Here is a 5892-nt window from a genome sequence, read left to right as displayed (position 1 = left end):
TGGGAATAAGCCGTGTGTACAGTGCTGTTCTTTGAGATGGTGGAGGGCATTTCCATTTAGGGTGCCAGGTAAAAACTCAGTGACTTGTATGGTCAGACAATGCGTATTTGCACATTACTCTAGTAATTGCCAGGAGAAAAGGATTTTGTTTTCTCTGAGGCCTGGGGTGAAGAAAGAATTTACTCATTCTAGGAAATTTACCAGATTAAGAAAGTTGCTTAATTTTTTCTTTCCATTTCAAACTTCTGTTTGAAATATTTATCTGTGGTCCAAGATGCCTTTAAGCCTTTCATTAAAGGATGACTTTGCTGACACATGATCAGCTGATTATGGGACAGGGCTAGGCAATTGACCTCAGCCAATACAGATTCTTTGGTCTTTCCTGCTGTAGCTATTGGAAAAGACTGATTGTGCTGAAGTTGCTAATCTGGTAGCATAGGATTTAGGTTATTGGCAGAATATTGCCACTTAAAGGAGCAATGCCCATTCAGAGAAAGGAGGGAGAGAGATGAAGCCCTGAGGATACTGGTGAAACTTCTGGATTCAGCCATGCCTGAAACCTCAGATTTTTAGTTCCATAAGGCAATATCTTTTTTTAAATTTTGCTGTAATTTGTAAGTTAGCTTAAGTTAAGGTCACTTGCTGCTATAGAGTTCTAATTATCAGTAGTGAGCCATCTGCATTGCAGAGATCCAGTCTCTTACATTTTTAAGATTAACTATAGAAGTATTGATGGACTCTAACTTGCTTTAGCATCTGTGACATTATTCTGAAAATGGTCTACTCTGTTTACTATTTCATATTATTTAGCTTACCCTATAGCCACTGAAATCTACTGACAGAGCTGTTTACTGGGCAAGGTCGATCTTGGAAAGGCAACATGGGAGGAAAGGTCATCTGTAGGCAAACCTCAAGGGAAAAACTGAAGAAAGCATCTTCCCTCTACAAGTTCCACCATCTCCTAGTGTACACAGTCAGGTACCACTTGCCTTCTTTTTCCAAGGATGTTTTTTGGGGATTAGTGGGGCAACAAGTCCTCAGTCCGAAGTGTGAGAGATGCGGAGAGGAAGCTTCTTAGCCTCCACAAGGTGCTCCTGTTCAGTATCTTGGGTAGTAAGTCGATTAGGAGATCTGGATTTATAAAGCTTATGTGGAAAAACAAGTAGCCCAGCAGTGTGATGAAAAATAGGGTGATGAAAAAGAGAAATAGAAAAATCCTGAAAAGAGAAAGCCAAGAAACTGTTAGCCAGATGTTAGAAAACCAGGAACAAAATAGTGAGTCATACCTAATGCACACCTGGTTCCTTCTTGATATTCAAATGTCTCCCCCTAAATCTTGTCTCCGTTCCCAGCAACGCTTTGTAAATATGGTCCTTCCCTAATGCTGACTTGCTAGTTACTGTCTTCCATCACTGAATTTTATTTTCTTTTAGTATTTATCATTACCTGAAATTATCTTGTGAAGTAGTCACACCAGTTTATACTCCACTAGCAAGACTATATATTTCTATGGGTCTACACCCTCTCCAACGCTTACCATCAGATTTTTAAAGTTTCACTAATCAAATGGGTGTAAAGTAATTTCTCATTATGGTCTTGATTTGTATTTCCCTGATGAACAGTGATGCTGAATATCTGTGCATAGGTTTATTGGTCTTCTGTGTTCCTTTTGCCCATTTATCTACTAGGTTGTTTGAGGTTTTCTTACTAAATGGTAAAAATTCTTTATATGTTCTTGATATGAATCCTTTTCCATGTGTACTTTGAGTAACTTCCCTCTACTTTCTAACTTTCACTTGCTCTAAGTGTTGAAGAGCAAAAGTTAATAATTTTTAATCAAGTCTAGTTTATAAACCTTTCCTTTAATTAGAATCAATCCATTTTATGTCGTGTTAAAAATCCATGCCCTATACCAAGGTCTGAAGGGTACTTCTATCTTCATTGAGAGTTTGTAGCATTTTAAAAATATGTTCACAAATTCCTTGATACTCCTCTCATTATGAGATTTCCCTTCATTGGGATGTGGACTGGGCTTAATGGCTCCTTTCTAAAGAATACAATACTGTGGAAGTGACGTGCCGGTGCATGACTTCCTAGGCTAGGTACTGGAGACACTGCAGCTTCTTCCTTCCTCTCAGGGGGAACGCCGGCTGTCATCCTGGGAGGATTCCCAGCCAGCCCTGTGGGGATGTGCATGCGGTGAGGAACTGAGGCCTGTTGCGAAAATCCAGCAAAAAAGCCAGTGTGGAAATAGATCCTCTAGCCCCAGGCAAGCCTTCTAATGGCTGTAACTTTGGCCAACATCTTATCTGTGGCCTCACAAGAGACCTTGAGCTAGAAGTACCCAGCTAAGTGACTCAAAGATTCCTGACTCACAGAAACTATGGGCTGATAAATGTTTTTTATTTGAAACTAGTAAGTTTTCGGGTAATTTGTTAAGTGGGAATAGATAACTCATGCTGAATTTTAAAGATTCCTTTCTTTCTTTTTGTGGACATTTAAGTCTTTAACACATTGGGCTTGCTTTTTATATATGCTGAATGTTAGTGATCTGATACCATTTTTTGTCTTATTTGGATAACGTTTTTCCCTGCCATATTTTTGAACAATTCTTCCTTTCCCCTATGACATATAATTATTGTTACATATCAAAGGTCTAAATGTGCACTGTATCTAAGCTCTTTTTTTGTTTCATTTCATTGTTCAGTTTTCCTGGTCTGGTTCCAGTAGCACACTATCATAATTATTGTAGCTTCATAGTAAGTTCTGATATCTGAAATGGCATATTCCCGACCTCTTGCTTTTCTTTAAAATTTCCAGGTTATCTCTGACCCTTTACTCCTCCAAATATAGTATATTTTAGAATCATTTCATTCAATTGCATGAAAAATCTTTTGGGGAGTTTGATTGGAATTGAATTGACTATTTCTCCACTGGAGACAACTGATATATTTCTGGTATTAAGGCTTCCTATCCATGATCATGGTATTTCTCTTCTTTCATTCATGATACTTTTAATATTTCTTAATACATTTCTCTAAATTTCCCTATAGTGGTCTTGGTTTCTTCTTTAAATGATGAATTTTTTTGCCCTCGTTGTGTTGCTATGATTTGCACGAGCAAACCGCCACTCTTTCCTTCGTACATTAAACCTTATCCAGCTGTTCTGGGCTGCCTCCGGCCCCAGGACAAATTCATTACCACCTGCACTCACTAGTCAAAGAGAACCCCTTCCCCACCAGTTCTCTGAAGTCTTTCTCTAGAGTTGATCTTAGAGCCCGGATCCAGGATCCATTCTAGTAAAGTATCTTAGAATTAGAATCAGGAGCCCTTTACAAACCTCCTTCCTACAAATCTCCTTGAAGCTGGATACAATATTCATAAGGAGGTTCTGGGTGACATTCCCAGGGAAAATCTTAGGAATAACCAACTTTTTAATCTCTTGAGTTAACAACCAGCCTACCCGTGCCTCACAGAATGGTCGAGTAAAACAAGAGGAAAGGTATTTGTAGTTTGATGATCTAAACTTGTACATTCTCCTCCAGATTACCAACTCAAGGCAGACGGCCCTGGGGAGTCCACATGGGCGATTCCATGCTGGGCACTGGTGTTAAAAGTATAGGTGAAGGCAGTCCTAGGAGTTCTAGGAAGAATTCTACTAGTTGTTCCAGAACACTATATTTAGGGACACCAAAATATGTAGTACTTCATTTACCTCCCCCTTAAGCCAGTATTCTAGACAATTGGAAATTACCTTTAAACACCAATAATTTTATGTTAATCATTTTGAAGGAACTCTTTCTAAATCATATTTTGTACCACTTTGAATATATGTTTCTCTATGCCTTCTTAAACAGATTATATTGAACATAATTTGACCTTTTCTTGAAAATGCAAGGACTTCATGAATACAGATTTTTGCTGTCACAGTGATTCCTTCAGAACTAATATGCACTCTGTTGTTTGAATCTTGAGTTCTTACTCAGGTTAACAAATATTTTCGAGCAATTATGGTGTGCTGGATACTGTTAGGTGCTTTATCTCTTTTTCACAATCATTTCCCCTTTTATCTGTTATTAGGCAGCAGTATACTTGCATTTAGAAGTTCTCTCCCTATGTATGTATATATTTTTCATGTCGGGGGTAAAGAGCTGACATTGTAACAAGGTTTGAGGGAGGCATGTCTCATACAGTAGGGTGAAAATCCAATCACTATGCTTATGAACCCCATTTCTAATCTACTGATTCTACTGGGGATCCAGACACATCAAATGAATTCAGATTGTTAAGGGAAGAGGGAGTAAGTATGAGATTTGCCACATCTCTTTTAGGTGATAAGATTCCCGTTTCTGGTTACTACTAGGCTGTTGGCTGCTAATACTGGAAAATGAGATTAGTAATTGCCTTTCGGCAAGAAGTCATAGCATTAGAACTGAGAAATGTGGTCACTGATGACACTAGTTTGTTGACTCTGTGTGTGTGTGTGTGTGTGAGTGTGAGAATGTGTGAATGTGTATACAAGGTTCCCCTTGTCGTCTGCAGGACGGCTAGTAGATCTCCCAGTTTTCAGGAAGTTTGCTCAAAGATATTTACTTGCCTTTTACAGAGCCATATTCCCTTCTTTTGGAGAGAATTGTCCTGGGAGAAGAAAGGACATTGATAAATTAGCAATTTCATCACTGTGAAGTAATATTCAGTGAGCCATTAGTTATATGTTATGTTTAGAGACCATACAAATTTTTCTCATAAGCATAAACAGATGAAATTTTCAAAGACAATGTATATACATATATATTTATATATATGCACTATTTATACATACATACACACACACACGCTTATATATATATATATATATATATATATCCACACTTACATATTTATATATAATTTTGTATCACCTTATAGGAAGACAGGAAGGCATAGAAACGTAAAGTCTGTTGCCCCAGTTTATACAGCTAGTGAGTGGCAGGGCCAGGCCTGAAGCCGGGACCTCTGGGAATCCACATTCTCGGCCCTCATAACTCTTTGCTCACCTTCAGCTCAGCCAGCAACCCTTAGAGGAATGAACAAGCTATGGAAACCACACAAATATATTCTGAGATAAGTTTTAAAAGGTATAAAAATATAAAGATGAAGATATATCCTGAATTTCTGTGACATTTCTTTTACAAAGTATTTCCTTAGTTATTTCATTTTCCTTTTAACTTCCTTGGGAGATATAAAGACGGAGGAATTAAGATCACATTTTAAAATTGTGTAAATAAGGCTCATAGAATTGGAATCATGAGAAACTTTGTGTTTTACAAATTTGGTTCTATAGCTTGAGTCAGATGAGGTGAAGTGCCCTCTAATCAGTGCTCAGGGAGCGTCTCTGTAAAGACGGCTCAAACTCGGGGCACGTGACCGTCATGGGACTCTGATAACTTTGGTGAAGACACTCTGTTTTTCCTCTGATGGGTAGTCAGTTGATGAACCATTGGGGATAGATGATGGGACATATCAGAAAGTATGCTAAGCCTCGTCCTAGAGAGGGGGAGTCCAGTTAATTTTTTTGCTGAGTGGAATATGGAAGAGAGGGGCCAGAATAACTTGCTCAGGACAATTGGAGTCATGGTCACTGTGGGCATGTCTGACATATACCCAAACATCTGGATGACCCCAGGGACAATGGTGGATTATTGATGTTTGCTTTTTAGGAAAAGAAGACTTCTTTTTTTTCTGAGGTTATCAAGACCATATATTTCATGCCAAAAAAGTTCTGGTGAATGTCAGCCTTGCCTCTGAAACCAATATACATTACAAAAATAAAGTTAAATAGAAATTTATCTTTTAGCCCTGTGAACTTGCTGCCCCAAAATGCCAAACAGGCAAAGAGCCGTGATGCTCTGC

At 38.4% G+C, this 5892-nt stretch overlaps 1 pseudogene; it reads right to left on the bottom strand.

Moving 5' to 3' along the window:
* Nucleotides 1-4135: 4135 nt before the first annotated feature.
* On the bottom strand, nucleotides 4136-4246 carry LOC130679688 (small nucleolar RNA U13; annotated as a pseudogene).
* Nucleotides 4247-5892: the final 1646 nt, after the last annotated feature.

Source organism: Manis pentadactyla, chromosome 11 (assembly GCF_030020395.1).
Source record: "Manis pentadactyla isolate mManPen7 chromosome 11, mManPen7.hap1, whole genome shotgun sequence".
NCBI classification, from domain to species: domain Eukaryota; kingdom Metazoa; phylum Chordata; class Mammalia; order Pholidota; family Manidae; genus Manis; species Manis pentadactyla.
This window is presented reverse-complemented; position numbering and strand designations above follow the sequence as displayed.